Source organism: Taurulus bubalis, assembly GCF_910589615.1.
Source record: "Taurulus bubalis genome assembly, chromosome: 9".
In the NCBI taxonomy this organism is placed as follows: domain Eukaryota; kingdom Metazoa; phylum Chordata; class Actinopteri; order Perciformes; family Cottidae; genus Taurulus; species Taurulus bubalis.
This window is the reverse complement of record NC_136597.1, coordinates 15,350,559-15,370,210: the sequence shown is the minus strand read 5'-3', so window position 1 is coordinate 15,370,210 and position 19,652 is coordinate 15,350,559.

The window sequence follows — 19,652 nt, the reverse complement described above, 5'->3', positions numbered from 1 at the left end:
TTTGTAAGTCAAGAGCCTGGCAAAACGAGTAGTTTGGGGGAGAAAGGAGTTGAAAGTGTATGGTGTGTATAGTAAGAGCTCGGGGTCTGTTTAGGGCAAGTGGAGCTCGGTCAGCTTTGCATGCCACTCAAGTGGCTTCCTGCAGCTTACTGTATAGATACCACCGACACTGGAAGAGCATGTTTAGGACCAGTTTATTAACCAGGAAAGTAATGCTTATTTTTCCTTCTTATTAAATGAATCACATACTACACTAGAAGACAATTACTGGCCTTTTGAATCGCAAAGCACCAAACAGTCAAATGCAGTGTGCTGAGAAAATGGCAACGCATTTTTGGAATAAACTATGTTCACTGTATGTCATGAATCACTCACCACTCTGTATCCTGCATCACTGACATTATAGCCGTAGCCTGATTAAAACTGTATGTTTTGCTGAACTAGCAATGCTGTCAAGCTTGTCTAATTGGCAGATGGCGAACAGTGCTAAACATTGTCATCCTTGACACCAAAATTGTAATGCTGGCTCACCATTGGCACATCCCTACTGCGGCTCTCCTCCAACTTCGGCATAGGGCGAGGCACCAAAATGCCAAATGGGCGCAGGTGATGAATACCCCTCTCTGCACCTCTGGAAAATGTCATCTCACCAGCACAACGCTCCCAAAATACACCCACATGGAAATTAGTCAGATCCCTTTGTCTGACAGTTTTACATTTAATAACAGTCTGCCATTTATCATGGATTGTAGTCCTACATGGGGACCCGTTATTAGATTTGGTATGCTTGAGAGATCAAACAAATGTGCATCTTGCTCCATTGTAAAGAACATTAGCTGTAGTGAGCTCGGATTCACAACGTTAAAAGTGGATACCAGTGATTCATGAAAATTGCTGAAAAACTAAAACATATTGAAAAAAATGTTCGTAGGAACTCCCTTAACTTATTCTGCAGGATTATTTACTTCTCGTGGACTAATATTTCTGGCGTTTTCTCCACAGCACTAACTGAACTGACTTTTTTGTAGTTGCCAACAATATCATCAATATTAAGATAGCATAATGTTAAGCTTTCTTTGACTGAAACACATAAAAGATAACTTTTTGCCATAACTCTTCTCACCTAATTCAGAGAATACGGCAACCTTGATTACAACCAGTTCTGTATTTACACGACCAAGGAGAAACATTGCCGTTTATTTGAAGTTGAGTGTTTTCATCTGATAAATATAAGTCTAATATTCACGCTGCTTTCACCTCTGGTTTGGTCTCTACCAAACTTCATCAACGTCTGATGAAATAATCTGTGTATTTCGCTGCTAAATGCTCCACCATGTCCACCAGTCAGTCGCTCACTTTCTCTGTTTGTCTGTTTGGTGCTGTGCAAGTAGCAAACAATGGCTGTCTGCTGCTGCTGCATTACACCAATGAGTGCAGTGAGAGTAAACCAAAACAGTAACGTTGCAGTTCATAAAACCAAAACAATATCTTTAAAGACACTACAATGCTCAGTTTAACTGGCGGGAATTGCAGAGTTGGTGGTAATTACCTGTGGGTTTTTACCTCTATGAGCAACACCTTACACATTAAATGGAACCATTTTATCCATTATTTACATCAAATCATTTATGAATTTCATTTAAAATATGTCAGGAACCCCCTTCATCACTGCAAATTATATTTTAAACCAGATTAATTAATAATTTGGTAGAAAGTGACGCTGAATACATGTAACATGCTTTATAATTTATACCCGTAGTTAGGTCAAATTCTTGTACTCACTGACACCTCCTGGGTAGATACAGAGTAACACACCTAGGTGTCTACTGCTCAGCTGTGTGGGAATTGTACACAGAGACATGTTAACTGTAGCCTCTTAGGCGAGCACTCTAGATGGAGTCCCTGAAGTATCAAAATGATTATGAGAGCCATGGGCTGCCACTGGAAACAAACTCACTGACACGCTGATAAAATCCCTGCCCCGTGTTTATATGCCATTTTGCAAAGAAATCAGAAAAGGTAATCATGTATGGAAGCTGAGGTTAAGAAGCAATGTAACAGTCTATTAAGTTTAATATAGATATGTAGAATAAGCATATGCAGGGAGACATTAGCATAAATCTTGGTTACACACGAATGGCGCAGTGCGCTCTATTCTCTCCCTGCAGCCGGGTCTAATGACACATTCTGTGAAAGGCCCATGCCAGCCTGCCGACTGCAAACTTGAGCTCTCAATTAGCCTCCTTACCAGGAAGTAACCGATCCATTGAGATTTCTAGTTTTATTCAGCTTTCCCTCAAATGAATTGTAACAAAAAGGGATCAGACAGCAGTAGTTAATACGTGATGGAAGTATGATACTATTTCAAAATGTCTCTACACTTGTGTTTTATTTTCAAACTGTAAAGTGTTTCCTCATCAAAACTCTAAACATGAAGAGATTTTGGGTCCAGCCCATAGCTTTGATTGTCAGTTTACATGTGTAATGACTCATCATGTCTCTTGCTCAAGGATACTTTAACGGGACACGTGACTCTTCTCTCTTACTACCAAACATCTGAAAAAAAACATGTTAATTGTTATGAACTTTAAACTAAACGTTGCTCGCCAAAAAAAAATCCTAAAAGCCTTTCCTTGTGGGTTTTACCTTATTCACTTGCCTTTTCTTTTTCATGTGATTGGACTTTGCAATTACAGGTAAGTAAAGGTTTTTTTTTGTAAAAACATTAATACAAATCATGATCAACTGGATCAAATTCAAAAACAGTGATGATTTAGGAACTTTTTGTTCATGCACAGCTCTTTATGGCTGTTGAGAAAAATATGCACCCTGACATGCAAACAACATTATGGATTAATATACCACACACATACTTATACAGCCATTGTGATGGCACTGCCTTGGCTTAGTGGAACATGATTTTATCGTCCATGGAGAGGAGTTGCTCAGTTCCAACAACCATTTTACTTTTGGTATTCAACGGGACCCGGAGAAGATTTTGACCACGAGTGGCGATATTGAGTACGGCTCCGCCCAAATCAGAATTCTTAGATTCAAATCGTGTTTGGCCGTTCAATTAAAAGATTTAACTAGTTTCCTAATTAAGTGAAACTATTTTTTACACTTCTCAATAGCAAAGGTCCGCACAGTCTGCCCCCTTTTCCTTTGCGACTTGTCCTCCCTACGTGTCTGAGGCTATGTGGGGAACCCTTCTGACCCATCTCCTGACTTTTATTTGTTGTGTGATCACCTTTCATATCTATACATATGTGTTTGTAGTTACATTATTTACCAGAGCAAAACTTGTTTTTAATAGATCTAGACTGTTTAAAAAGGAGAAGAAAGAAACGACTGCTCGACTTGAGGGGTCACCTCCGGATGATTCGAATCATTGACTTTTAGGGGGTTGCCCTAATACAGAGGAATGTTTTCATTACATGCTTCTTGATTTATTCATACCTCCTCCTCTTCCTGACCAACAGTTGTTGGTGGTTGTGTGACAAGAAAACATAGCAATGTAGCAGACAATATTCGTAAAGAAGAAAACAGTTAACTGATTTAGACATTGGATGTAAACATTGCAGGTTTGCACCTTTTTTTTGTAAAGGAAACGCAGTAAAAACATATTTAGGTTAGAATAACAGTATGAAGTGTTTGTTTAAAAAAAAATCGTGTAGGGTACCTTTTAATGTTTCTCGTCTCAGGCACTCTGCCGAAAAACATGGCTAGCGAGGGCTCTCTGTTTTCTTGAATCAGTCATCATCTTCTTTGAGTGACAATCAACAATAATAAACATTATTCTAAAAGGGATATATCACATGATAGAAACCCCATTCTCAATTGACTTGGTGCTCAGTGTAGCGCCTTCAGGGGCTAATTGGATTGGTGTTTAGCAAGACCTACAGATGAGGCAAAGATTACCTTCATGCATAAAATTTGCTTTGTTTTTCTCTCTTGTCTCGTCTCTCCCTTTTTCTTCCTTGGTTGCGTTTCCCACTGCCTCCCCCATCTGCACAGGCCATCGAAGGAGTCATGTAAGCATACCTTTGTCCCTGCATGGGAGGAAGAAGAAATGATCTGGTATTAAATTTCAATAACACGTTTTCCCAGGTCCTCCAGAGTACAAGCAATCAAGGGTTAAATTGGATCTGTAACGTATGCTCGGTGACCCACAAATCGCTTACCCATCAAACAGACTCATTACGAGCCGGCAAGCAGATGAGTGTTTGTGAGCCTTGCCTCTGAGCGGTGGGGATTGTGTGTATTACCGCTAACACGGCTGAGGTATTTAAATTTTGATTTTTTCGTAATGGGTTTTGACATGTTTCATTTCCTCTGGGGGAAGCGCTCGAGACCTCAGAAAGTAAATGTTGCTAAAAAGTCATCAAGGCAGAATATTAAAATGCCATCAAATAAGAATTTCACTAATGCGATGGGGCTTGGGCTTCAGGTACGCAGGGCCGGGGTCAGAAGGTCTTGGTTCTGGGAGAAACACTATTTGTTCCCCTTGGCTGCCTTCTTTCCCTCTTAAATAAATTATTAAACTACTTCAACCCCCTCCTCCTCCTCCTCCTCTGCCCGTCCACCGCTTGTGCCTCTCACAGTTTAGCCCTTGCTTTTGAAATGAAAGGCCACTGAGAGGTGGAACTGGGAGAGCACTAAAATAGCACACCTTTGGTTGAATTGAGACTAGTTGAATATGTGTACATTTTCACAAAGCTCAACGTCCAAAGCAGTTTTTGTTCTTTTCTTAGCCTAAAACCTAAAAAAAATGCAATAACTCAGATTGACGTCGTATTGTGCATTTCATAGATGTGGCGATGGAGATCAATGCACATGAGTCTCCACACTACAAGTTTTCCGTTTTGACTTTCATCTTTAAATCGTTGCATTACTGGTAGTTTTTGTATTCCATGGGTACTCCTTTTGAGGCCATTACCAGGCTGACAACCCACCAGCTGTCACTAATTGCCCACTAATGGGGTTTGGTGGTCTGATGGTTTGTCTGTGAGGGGCGTTCCAATTCTACACTGGAGGTCCTTCTGGCTTGCCAAATCAAAGGGGACACATTTAAAAAAGCATGTCATGTTATTCTGTTATATTACCTCTAACTGCACCTCTACAATAATGACTCATTTACAGGGCAATATATTTGGAGACAAAGATTTCTTGCGCGTGTAATTAATCACATAGTATTTCATATTCACCTGACATTACCTCGTATTGTTAAAAAAAAAACATAGTAAAGATTGCTTTGTTGGTGGCAACAGCCATTATCATGCATGATTTTTTTCCATTCCTTGCCATTGAAATCTTTGCAGGAGACAAGAGGGGCTCGTGTCTGCCCTCTGCGTCAGCCAGCCCGCTAATAGATGTGAGAAGGTCATCTGGCATTAGCGGCAGAAGTACGTTAGCATTTGTGCTGAGCGTCTCATGCCAGACTGTGTGCATGTTTGAAGGCGCTTGGACAAGCAGGCCCTTTCATGGTGATGAATGGCTTTTTTTCAAGCGTTCTGCTCCCTAGTTATGAGAAGGGTGACCTGGTCATTGGACGACTTTATGAAGCTATAAAAAATGTATGTCAGTCTGCAGTCTCTAATGCCATCCCTAAACGGGGGAAGGGGGGAAGGGGTAACTGAAATGGTAAAAAGGCCATTTACCGTCACTCTAAATAGCTCTCTGACTGCCCTTCTCCACTTATCTGACAATGTCCTTGTTGCCAGGACAATTTTTTATTCTCTTTTTTTTATTTTCTCTTTTTGACTCAAGGGTAGACAAGCCAGTATTTCCAAACAGTATTTTACAGTTCAATACAGTCTACTTGTAATCCGTGTATTACTTACACAGCCATCTCAGGCAGGGTCAAAGTATGTCATATTTATATTTTAAACAATGTGCCAAAATATTATTGTGTAATGCGCATAATTGGTCCTAAATGTGTATAACACTGCGTAGACAGTTATTCGTACATTTGTAGAGAACCGGGGTTGGAAGACTAGCGGACTGATTAGCGTTCTATCCGATCAAGAATCCATGATTTTTATCCTCATAACATGTGACATGGCTTGATGCCATTAATCACAAATGTCTCTTTTTTAATAAATATGCAAATTTATATTAGCCAAATGGTGTTACAGCTTTTGTCTCATTAATAAATAATGAGCTTCTTTGTTGGATATCTAAGGTATTTAGATACAAACTCGTCATACTAGTAAACAGTGATGTGCAGGAAGCAACTGTGTCTGTTTTACTGTGATGTTTTACGTATAAGGGCTGTACTGTGAACATTTTATTATATACTTTGTGCAGTGAATGCATGAGGAAAGTACTTTCTAAATCCCCCCAAACATGTTGGTCATGTTTATTTCCCCCTCAGAATAATTATCCTCAGGCTAACTGGTATTTTATGTTTTTGTCAAGTGCTATAAACTGTACAAAGCCTGAGAGGATATAAACACAGAACAAGGACTGAACGGTAACATCTGCATCCAACATTTTGGTGGAGACAAAAAGAAAGAAAGGTGAGAGAAAACTGTGAACACCAGTGACACGTAATATACAGCTAATACAAAGTGCAGGTGAAAAAGGCTTTTGTCAGTTCAGATGGTTTGTTTGTCGTTTGCCTCAGTTAGGCATCTGATGGGAATCCAGATGTTGTTCCACTATTTTAGTTATCAGTCTCAAATTCTGCATATGTCTTTCTCATGCAACACAACCGTGCCTTCGGCATGCTATCATGGTTAGCCTTACCACCATTTACAGATGTAGCATGTAAGAAAGAAAATCTGTTTAAAATAGTCATATTAGGTCGTACACTGTAAAAGTGGGTGAAATCATCTCCTGATATAATTATCTCGCAAAAGCAATGTATATTGGATTAAAAATGCAATATCTCCTTGATGATAGTGTTTTAAACTAATGGCCTCCTATGTTATATTCACATAATATTTAAATGCTCATCAACAACTGTAAGTGAACCAATGAGTTTTTCTTTTTTTGATAATATGTTGGCTACTGTTGTATCAGCAAATACAGGAAAATCTATTGCAAGAAATTGGATGCAAACTGACAATGTTTAAGGTTTACTTTAGCTACATGGTAGTGCATGAGGGCAGTTTTTTTTGCCGTTTTTTTGCCGTTCATAGGTCTACACTTAGCAAGCTAGCGTCTTCTCCGATATAATTAAATTCAACAATTAATGATTGTGCTATTTGTAAACCATTCTGACATTTACTATTTACAGTTTAGTCATAAACAAAACCAGGATTGCACCTGTTAAGTGTTACGATTTTTAAGTACTTAAGTGGGCCCTCTGGTATCTAAAATATACGAGAATTCCCAGGAAGATTAGAAATAAAGCATTTTTCTTTCCCATTATCACACTAGAGAGGCAAAAGTGAGATGTGGGGGGCTAAACTGCCTGACTCTGTCTCTTGGTGAGCAATCAATCATGGCTCTCTCTGCAGTCTCTTTGATCTGAAAACAGCTGTAATCTGTGGTCATTGTTGCTAGAGTAGATTGTTTGCCAAACTATTACCATAACTGTCAGCCCAAATCAGAGAAATAATCTCATGGCTCTGGGCAGATGCGGTTCCTCTGCATTATTGATATGGTCATCTGAGAGAGAGGGGGAATTATAAAACATAGTTCTATTTACAAAGGGAGATTGGCTTGGTCCTTGAGAGTGAGTGAGTGGGACAGGCACCTCTAGAAAGTGAGATATAGCCAAGTTCAGGCGGAAAAAACAAATTTCCTGGCTCTTTGAGGGTCAACTCACCCCATGGGTCGACTTCCTCTGTGAAAATGAGTCACCAGAATACACAATGGACTGATTTCTAAGAAGTGCCTCCACATAAACCTGTATAGGTACATTAAAATATGTATATTGTTTTCTTCTTTTTTTAATAGGGCTGCATGACCCTTGTGGCAAAGCAAAGGATGTATTTGCTTAAGTATTTATAGTTTACCATAAATGTTTACCTACATCTGGAATCTGTATGCAGCCTTTTTTGTCTTACTTAAATGAAATTCAGGAGTGTGACAAAGGAGGGGGGGGAAATAGCCTTTAGCGAAACATTGAATGTTTCCATTAGAGCACATGGTTGTGCCTTGTGGAAAGGTTGTGAACCTAAGCAACCAATGCATGTTTATTTAGCAGCCCTGCCAACTCAGTGAGGCTGGCTAAGTTTCAGTCAGTTAGTGAGACCTATGAAACAATCTTGAAATTACAATGCCTTAGCAGTGTCAGTAGAAGGACGTGTGAGGTTGTTAGTGTCAGCAGTCAGACACAGCATGGCCTCAGGTGAGTGAACGACGGAACAGACGAAAGTAAAAGAGATCTTTTGCTTCATATCTTTTATATTGTAAAAACATTTTTACATTGCGAAGGTCGAGGTCATGGACGCTTATTCGTATTCTTTGTGATTTAAACTTGTTTGGATAAGAAACAGGAATACCGGAGGAAACAAAGTAGGGAGAAACCATAATGTGCTTGTACTAAGTGAGTGGTATTAGGAATTTTCCCACTGAACCCCAAATTAGAAAATCATCAGCGTACCATTTGCCAGACTTTCCTTTGTGGAAACATGTGGCCCTTGTTGGCAAAGGCCAAAATTTGGCAGGATCCTGAGAAACCGATTACAAGTACTGACATATGGAAGAACAAATAGTTCCTCATTCAGTGCATCAGGTCTGTGCCATCTTCATGGACTAAAAAAGAGACATGATGGATGTGTAGAAGTGCTCACTGGGCGTGGGCCAGGCGCTGCTGATGTGCAGCACAAGAGTACGGCCCGACCCTCTGCCTGCAGTGAATGTCCTTTTAACTAAATTGTTATTAGTTTACGTGTTCGCTTACTTTACCCTTTTAACGGATTGTTAGATGTTGCACGTGTAACGTCTAAATAGCTCTTTTCCGTGGCGCTGCCCTCAGTCGTGCCCGTCATTCTACAGCACAACTCTGCTTTGGATACTTTTACTTTAAACAATTATTTTAAATTGAACAATACTACCTCACAGTACAGGTCAACTACTAGCCGCCACTGTGGTTCCTGATTGATGAGTCTTGATTAACATTATTGTATCCACATTCACCAGAATAACGCAACGGTGTTTCCATGAAATGTATTCCGGTCGGATGAAGCAACAATCCTTTGTGTTTTATTAGTCCTTACTGAACACTATTTACCAGCGTTAACGCTGCAGGGGCCCTGTTGTTTTCGTTCATGCTCCTTTTATTAAATCTGACGAGACACAATTGATGTGAAAAACGTTGCTGTTTGTACAAACTCATCACTTCCTGTGCAAGACATCTCAATGTGATGGCAGTGATCAGCCTTTATTGTGAAATAAACACGGGAAGTGTTGACTGCTCGTAAGATTAGTTGATAAAAATAGATTTTGAATTTTTTTTTTTGGGATCCTGGTTAGTAGTAAAAACATGATACCGCACATACACATGTACAGCAAATACTAGCATATGTTGAATTAGTGAAGTAAATGTTATGTGTCACAACTGGCTTTGCTCTTTAGAAGTAAACTAATTCCAGTGCAAAATGTCCTTATTTTCCAAATTGATGTTACATATCTTCATGGCTTTAACCATATATGTGCTAGTCTTTGACAGAGGGAGTGTGAACTCCTTCGATCCATAACTTACTCCTGTTAGTTGACTCCCCCGTCATTTGTGAGTACACTCAGGCTTAAAGGTTAACAAAAGAGAAACAGGGCAAGCTCTGCTGCCGCTACAACAGATCAATGTCAAGTAAATAACCTTTTCTACCTTATTTCCTGACATGTATAGATCTGTCTCTCCTTTCCCCATCTACCTTCTGCACTCTGTTCCTTCAAATTCCACCTCACTCTCCCTGGCATGTTTTTTATTCCACTCTACAGTATTTGAATATGCCATTGACAATAAAAAGCAGCATTTTTGTGTAATCTTTCTTCAAACATTCCTGTATTAATGGAACACACGAAGAATAAGGCTGTCAGATGTTTTTTTTAATGTGGCCTTGCTTTTGAGTTTTGTTATATTACTGTAACAGGGTGACTGTCTTTGTTCTTTTTATTGTGAATGGTTAATAAAAACACATTATGTGGAATTTCAAAACATATTTATGTGCTCTAACAAAATAGCCAAACAAATATTTGTTCTAGCCTTTGTCAAGTGAATTTGCAGCTTCTGTCTGGTTGAATATTTGTACACACTTTGTGTTTTGGTTAAAACATAAATTGTAAACCTTTGGATTTTTGACTTCTGGGACAAAACAAGCCATTTGAAAATGTGACCGTGGCTTCTCAGCACTTGTGATATGTTTTTCTTATTATATATTGGCTCGTACAGGCCGTTCAAAACATGCCTGTTCCCGAACGGGCTGCAAGCGTTGCTGCTTGCAGCTTTCTCGACTATGCTCTTTCTTGACAATAAGCAACCCAGCTGTGTACTACTTATTGTGTACTTTCATACTGTCACCTGGTTACATTGCAGATTCAAATTTAACTCACAAAATACAATAATTAAAACATCATTCGTTATAATCCACTAAACCTCTCAGTGTCATGTTAGAATTGAAAGCTCCACCTTGAACCGACATTACGTACATCTAAGTACATTACACTAAAATGGCTCTTTTTTCAGACTTTTTACTGTGCAGCATTAATAGTTTTGCTAATAGTTGATAGTTTAACTTCATAGAGTTTTTAGTGCTGTTAATAAAAGCTGATAATATGCCACTTTACTAATGTTTCATATTCTTCGATGAGAAAGTAACCTTTTAGAGTCCCAATATGTGGTCAGTGAATCCAATTAACGTCTGTTTAGAAATGTGCTGTGGTCGCTTTTTGGAGATGAGTCACTACGCATGCTTTAAAAGCAGCCGGGCGGCCGTTTAAGCATACTTCAGCGAGCCTATGGTGTGAACAGTCTGCTGGTAAAATCATAATTAATTGTTAATTTAATAGGCAGTATGCAGTACTTAGTCATAGAGCAGGCAGTCCGCTTTAGGCCTACATTAACATACGATTTTGAACAGAGTCAAGTCTGCTGCTGCACAGGGCACTGTTCGCTTGTTTTTAAAGTTTATTAATATTGAACATGACTAGTGTCCTATACACCAGCCAAGTGTGAGGTAGATCAGATCAGAGGTTCTTGAGATATGCCAAGGACAGACAGACTTTATAGTTAAATAATTTATCAACAATGAATCGATCTGTCTAAATAATAAATAACAAAAAAATATAATGAAAATAATACATAGCAAGCACCATGAATCACACTGGCTAGGATTCATGCAGACATCTCCCTTTTCTGACTGCAAAGCTAATGAAAGTGGGAGTCTTTGTAATGGAGCACCAAGAGCTCCATTGGCACCATTATTGCCATTATTAGGACGCCATTCTTGTTTGGGTGAGCAGCAGCTGAGTCAGGGGGTAGTGTGTGGTTTAGGGATTAACAAGACTTAAAGTGTAAAATCTTTCCAGCAGCCTGCAATGTTCATTACACCTTTCAACACAAAAGCGGTCGACTAAGCAAACAACGTTCTTAAACTCTACTATTGTAGGATTGTCCTGATGGTGGCAAAAGAGAAAAAGCTATGGGGTCATTTAAATGAAATGGGCCTGTCCTCCAGGGAGCATATATGTGCTTAGAAAATGTCTTTCTTTCACGGTTGGGTTTTCATCCCAGAGTGCACCAGAATGCTTCATTCACATGTTACAAATAAAAATGGATAATAGGAAAAGTCCTGAATTTATCAATTACATGTATGATTCATCCTCTTGGTACCATGGCATAAAAAGCAGATTGGTCAAGAAAAACATTTAGGACTATGTATACCAACATTCATTGTGTACATGTAGCTGTCTTGACAACAAATGGCAATTTAACGGTAAAAAATAGATAAAACAAAAACAGTTGTCAGCTAAATAATTCATAATAAATATAAAGAACAGGTATGACAATTAAAAATTAGGTTTTAGCATTTAGCAATACCTTTTTAAAGATAGAGTTTTTATTTTTACATGAACACACCAGCTTGAAATCCTCACTGCGACCTGACTGGGTTAATCCTCGGGGGCATTACGTCCTGAGATGAACTTGTAAACACAGTTGTGTACATCTATGTCCCATTGATTTTTTTTTTTTTAAAGGGACAGAAAAGCAGTCAGACAGAGGCTGAACAGCAGTAGACATGTTCATGCTGCAAAAGCTCTGAATTTCTCTTTGGGAACTAAAACCCATAACCTCAATGAATGATATTACAGTTCAGATAATCATTGTGGAATCAGTCAGTCCAGTTATAGCTTTGCAAGCAATCACACTGCCCATCATATAGTATATCTTTCTTAAAAATGAGAAGGATTCAGTCTTTTTAGAGATGACAGGTCCAGTAATACAGAGCTCCTGCTTGTGTCACACATGGCTCAGGGCAATCCTGGTGTTGCGTTACCTCAGTAATGCTATCTGATCCATGTGACATAATATATCTCAAAGACCACCAACGTTGCCATTCTTTGCAGTGAAACACAAGTTGTTATTAGCACAATGTTGTCAGTTGTTGTTTGTGAACATGTTGTTGTCGTGTGACGCTCATGATCCGATGACTCAAGTGGTGTTTCAAGATGCTTTTGGTTAATTTGTGGTGGTATTTATTTGATACACTAGGCCTTATTCACAAGGAATTGATTTATCAATCAGGTATATAGTAAGAATAGTGTTGTTGTTTTTTAAACAATTATTTCTTGCAAATAGGTTTTAAAGGCACTTAATGAGAAAACAAATGGGCCAGTGCTATATTTGTATGTTAGCCACAGAATTGTGGTGATCAAATCAAATATGATGCACCAGGCTGTCAAACATATTAACTCTGTGGTTAGAAATATATGAGGAGTAAACATGTGATTGAACATATGATGACTGTTTTGTAATGTGAGATCTGCGGCACTATGAAGCACTACAAGTCTGTAGAGGACGAAAGAAGGAAAGTTAGACACTTTGTTTTGCAACACAGCTACTTAAATATGTATTAGTACTGCTCATTATCAAACAATGATATTTCATATTTTATATTACTTCCCTATAATTTTAAAATGGCCAGTCACAAAAAGGTACTTCTGATGATGGCCTGTACTTGACATAAAGGCACAATACATTTCTAAAAATGGGACCTTATTGTGTTTTAGCAATCGGTGCTCTATTTTGCAGTGGTTTAGGTACTCGGTGCAGTAATGCTGTTGTTCACCAGTTTCAGCTGAAGAACCTTTCTGCTAAGTGAAACCAGGCCCTCGGATTAAAAAAAAAAAAAAAAAAGATAGAAAAAGAAAAAGGAGTTCTCTGTGGTCCAAGGTCAGTGACCTGCTCTGTAGCTGTCTCTATTCCACCTCAGGGCACCTGCTAATGTCAGCCCTCTTTTAGATTCCCCAAATCGTGGCTTGCCACTGGTTATTTTCAGCCGCTATAAGTGATCCCAGTGACCCCAGAGGTCTGACACACTGCTTTTTTTTTATTTTTTAGCTAGAAGTCAAATGCCATAGCATTGCCTCCGGATCAAAGCCTTCAAAGTCAAACTCTACTTAGGCATCCATTGAAATAAGAGCTCCAAGCCCAGTTAAGTGTGCAGAGCCAGACCAAGCTCATGGCTTGACTTTCACTCACAGTACAGTCAAGTGGTGGGCCGACATGCGCACATGTGCAAACACACACACAACACAAAGAAACATATCTTTTATTTTACATTTATAACTGCTCAGCCTATTGCATTTAAGAACAAGCTTTGCCAGACTCGAGCAGTAGACTGCCACTGGTGGGAATGCCAAGGAATGCTAAAACTGTTTGCCACGGGGTCATTCAGTTTGATTCCAGAGACATGCTTTTAACCGTGCTCACACAGCACAAAACCTGTTTTTTGCAGTTTTGAAAATATGACACGGTTGTTTATAAATTATTGAAGGGAGACGGGGGATAGATATTGTACTCTGTTCCTTCCATTCTCTCACCTAATCCTGGTTGTGTCCACTTCCTTTTCCTGTTCCCGACATTGCTGTACAACTCCTCCCCCACCTGACAGGATGTGAAGTCTGGCCTCTCAGCAGATAATGTGACGCACACGTGTGCTAGCGGAAGACGAGGCCATGAGCCACAAAGGTCCACACTGGGTCCTGGATTATGATAACATCAGGAAGTGCAGAAAGGAAGAGGTGTCTGCAGGAAGTTGGCAGGCTTGTGAAGGCCTCAGAGAGAATCACACTTATCTTTCTGCGAAGCCTGGGTGTCACTCAGACTAACTTGATGTTCATGGAGAACGGGTGACACCGGCTTTTTTTGGGGTTGTCATCTCAGAACTGCATATAGTAGATTCCGTAGCTTCTACACGATTCTCCCGATGAGCTAAAACGTGACCGTTCCTTATTAATCACTGACCGGAAATGGACTAAGTGAAGACAACATAAATTGAGCCTCCTTAAGTGTGGCGAGACTGAAGAAAACTCTGTCCTTAAAAGCATAATCCCAACGGAGACAGCTCAAAATAAATGTTAAGGTTGGAAAGTCCAGATGGTCTTTAAGAGCGTATTCCCCCGCCATAAGCACCCTTGATTTATGAGATTCTCTAATGGTATCTCTGTTCTGATCTGGCTTTCTTTCACCCAGCTCTCCTCTGAAGCTTTACACTCATCAGGTTCTCTCAGCGTTGTCGTTAATCCTAAAGTACAAAGGAAGGTATGGCTGTAGAAAATTAGGGATTTCCCACCCCCCCCTTTTCTTCTGTACTGAAACTCCCGCTGTCTGATGAATGATAAACTGATGAGCAGACTTAATCCAGGAGAACTGCCCCCTGCCGCTTCACTTTACATTCCCCAAACAGATGTAGTCCGTGGTGGAAATTTGCCGTGAAATTGGGAGCTGGTTGGGGAAGAATTCCTCACATGACACTGCAGTGACTGAGCATGTACAATTGACCCCCATGCCTGCAAGTGGCATTCCTTGTTTTTGTTAAGGAGTGAAAGTGGGTGGGCCATGACAGCTCATGTGTCGGCCTCACTAGATCCATGTAAATGTTGTGTGTATTATTTCAAAGCTTATTACTGCGGTACTACATACATACTCATCATCACACGTTAGGCCATGTGTTACTGAAAGGTCAAAACCTCGGACAAATGTAGTAATTCTAGAGTGACCCACATACACAGCACAACCTTGAAATAAAACACACCTTCATTAAGATTATAATGTTACATTTTTGTTTCTGTTATATAAATTGCATTCATATGCTACTAATATGCTTAAATGGGGCCAAGTGTAAGATCAGGCCAGACTTTTAGTTAAAAATGAACCGGCATCATCAACAGAATGTTAAGAGGTGACAGTTTTGACTTTATGTCAAAGACGTCTAGGTCTTGGGTTGCGGAGGTATCTACTGGAATGAGCATGCTAACCAGCTCGCCCTGGTCCCTCCTGTCTGTAATATCACCTGGAGAGGCAATAGTGATATATTGATGTTATACATAATAAGATATATATAAAGTTGAAGCTGAATGTTTCAGTAAAATACAGTCTCCGCTTTTGCAACCCGGTTAGGGGCAGATGGCCGTCTTTCTTAGATACTAAAAAAGTGCACTCTCTCTCTCTCTGTATGAGAGAGAGAGAGAGAGAGAGAGAGAGAGAGAGAGAGAGAGAGAGAGAGAGAGAGAGAGAGAGAGAGACTGTGTCATTGTTATTTAAGAGAAGAAAAAACAATGTTCACACTTATCTTCAGGCCTGTGTGTTCAGAGTACAGAAACCTTCTAAGGCATCAGTTAGTGCTTCAGTCTTGCTGTGGTCTCAGCACCAGCATGGAACTTTAGCCCCTGGCTGTACAGATGACAGTTTATTATGATCTCTCTGACAGGGTGTGCACCCCGGGGGAGTGGGAGCTCATACTCATGAACACACACATACACACACTCACACACACTATGCCATCCCTGCACCGGTTGCCATTCATGCATGCTTTTCTACTTAAAATTGCTCTGTTCACTCTTCTTATGATTCTTAAAAAAAAAAAAAACTGTTCCCTTTCAGTCCTCTGTCTCCCCCTTGATGCAATCTTTATAGACAAACAAAAATGCCAGAGAGAAATAAGTACTGCACGATTTGGTGGGGCTACATTTGTATTGTCTCTTGTTTGCTGTGTAAATGCATATATTTGTTTTGGATTAAATAACAAGATATACAAAGTGTCAGTATTTACCATTGCAGCTGTTTTGCGTAATGTTGATATGTAGGGAGGATATTACTGCTCTTGGTGTTGTTGTGCAGCTTGTTCACTGCCTTTCTCTTCTCTCCACTTCTCTCTTACTGGAAGACATTTTAGTTTCTGAAACTATTGAGACTTTAAAACAGTTCTAATATTATAATGTGACTGAAGCATTAACATGTTGTATGTAAAATAGTTCCTTTCTCTGACACACCTTTACCCAGAGTATAAATGTTTGGCCATATTGTGACCTGAGGCCAACGTTGCAGATAATAACAAAGGAGGAAGAAAATATTTTAGCTCTAGCCCTGTTACCATTTTACAGCCCTTTTCTACCAGCAGATGAGAAGCATGAATGAGAAAATAAATGTGTGCCATCTGGTTTGACGATCTCCTAAAAAGGGTTTCTTCACAGTGAAAAGGCAATAATCAGTCAAAATATAGTCTATCTCATAGAATGAGATATGTATTTTAAACACAAAATGTTTAGTATTCTCAATTTGATATTTATTCAGACCTAAACAGCTTTCTGTCTATGCTCAATCACGTCATCAGTACTTCTTTCTTTATCTGCCTAACTGGCAGGAAGTAGAGATACTGCTCAGGTACTTGTTTGCTGTGCTTCTTTTGTGCGTGCTCAGATAGTTACAGCCATGGACAATCTGACCATATGGTAATTGCCTTTCCCCATTTACTGAACCTGATAGTTGGAGAGACAGTGTGTAGAATGTCTCACACTGGCTGGTAGTTTAGGTAAAAGTGGGAGACAGCAATTCCCCGCTGCCCTGTCTGTTGTTTGGCTGACAACACAAAATCTATAAGGCTAAGCTCACATAGACCTGGAGCTATTGTAATGTTTTCACCCTTATTTGTTCAAAGAAACACAACTAATATATATGTAGCACAAAAGGATATACGCTTAAAGCTGTTGTCTCGAATAAGAGGATATTGAACTCCTAGCATTTGCCTCCTTATGACTGTTCCTTGAATTAGGACTTCTATACTGCTGTGAGCTCATAAAAGGTAACACTGGAAGAACCGTGTCATGCCAAACCTTCCAATGACCATTTACTTGTAATGCTGGCATTAGATTTAAATGGCAATAATTATGCCATAAAACTGTTATGCACCCCATGTTCAGCATTTCTGACATACCAAAGTATACCCATGTTTCTCATAATATCTTAAAACACAATTTATTGCATTAGATGGGGTTATTTTACTGGACTATATCTCGAGCACATTGTGTACTGTCTTGCATGACTGAAAATCACATCATCCTTTACTGACCATGCTGTCACTTTGTGTTAGTCAAAGATAGATTTTAGACTACAGTACACGTCAACAAGGGACATCTCTTTGTCGTGCTGGATAATTTTTTTTCAGTTTGTAAACAATGCCATGTTTTCTCTTGTGAGAGACAATGAGACGTTAGCTTGTTTTTATCAGTAAAATGAGAAGATGTAGTAGCTTGACTATGCCCTCACAGGAAACTGCTTATACCAATAGTGTCAATTAGATTGCATATTTACTTTTGCAAAAAACTACAATAACATAATCTATGTCTTGTTTGCAATTAGAACAAAGTTCTGTATATGTAGTATAATACCTAGTAGTGTTATGCAGCCATTAACACAATTATTGGATGCTATTGTAATGGCTTCAATGGCCAATAAATTATTATTTGCAGGGCTGTATTACATAATCTAGTACATAACATGTACTAGAATTAGTTCCACATTCATCTCAAAACTGTGAACATTTAGAACAAGTGGTTTGTGTCATCTTTTTTCCACCTATAAAATACATTATCCTAATATATCTTGAGAGCCGGCATGTTTATTTGAATCAAAATGTTATGTGTTTATGATGTATGATGAAGCTCTACATAGCAGCTATTAGTTCTATCGCACAGATGCACTGTTCAAGACAAAGGACCCATAACGTTGCTAAATTGCACCTTTTTTTTAGCGTGTAGATTCTCCTGCTCTGTCACCTTTTGCTCCTCTCTCTCTCTAACATCCTTTGGGGTTTTGTTCACCTCTCATACTTTGCTGTCATTGTCTTGATGTTTTTGTCAGCTTGAGCCTGGAGGGCATCAGAACAGCAGGTTTGTCCTGAGCCTCTCAGTCCTACGCTTTTCATTACAGACAGTATCAGACTTTCTATTTCAGGCAGAGCGACACCGAGACTCGTATGGAGGCAGAAATGGCTGTAAAAGTTATGACTGGTAACCTTGTCCGCCCATGGTCATGGGTCACTTGGCAAGTTCACACTGGAATTCGCCTCACTAGGAAACCCCTTTCCAAGACGAGTAGAGTGAATGAGAAGAGCTGGGCAGGGAGAGACACACAGAGGTGAAAGAGACAGACAGAGACGACTGTGAACGCAGCGTTACAAAGGAAACTGTCTGACAGGCTGTTTTCATGATTTTGATGTTGTACGAATGTATGTTGACAGAACTACACCATGGTCTGTTCTGTATATAATACCCAAAAAAATGGAGTCTCAGATTGTGTCATGTTGTTGGTTTGTATCAGGAAATATGAACTAACCTGAGTTAATTAGTTGATAAGTTGATAAACTGAAAATAAATGGGTTAATTAGAATTATAAAGCAAAAATGCCAAAATAAATACTGTTTCCAGCTCCTGAAATGTGAGGATTTGCAGTAGGAATGCACTGATCGGACTCTTTCAGTCCTGGCGCTACCTGCCTTTGGGTATCAGCCGATGCCAATGACCGATCTGCAGCTTTTGCCTTACGTGAAGGTAACATTCATATTTTGGGGTTTTGGCCTGTTGGTGAGACAAAATCAAGCATTTTAAAGATGCCAATTTGGGTTTAGAAAATGATGATGGCCATTTTTCACCATTATGTGAATGATAATGAAAATAATCATTAGTTACAGCTATTTACTTATTTTGCATTTACACGATGTTCACATGCTCTTCAATTCAATGCTGAATTGCCCTTCAAGGCATGTTTTTAATTACTCTATGAATCTACACAAAGAAATAGATTAATTTTATTGTATCAACAATGCTGCTCACTTACCTTTTGTATCACCAGCCTTGCACCATCGCCATGACCTTCTCCTTCATAACAGCTATAAATTATAATGCATATAACAGACAAGATACTGTAAAGTTATGTAACATCTTCAGCTCAAGCTGTGACTGAAAGAAAGACAATGGCTTTTTGTATTTACTCTCATTTCCTTCCCTAATTGAGTCACAGACTAAAGTGAAGCAATACAAAGGCTTTTTTGTTAGCTACAAGAAACACCTATCCAAACACATTGTGCAAGGACATGCTGGAGCAATTAATAACCCTCTGAGGCCAGCCAGTTATAGGCCTGTTCAAGTGTAGTCAATTGCAGCCAGTAGGTCAACCCAGCCTGGAATGCCTAATAAATATA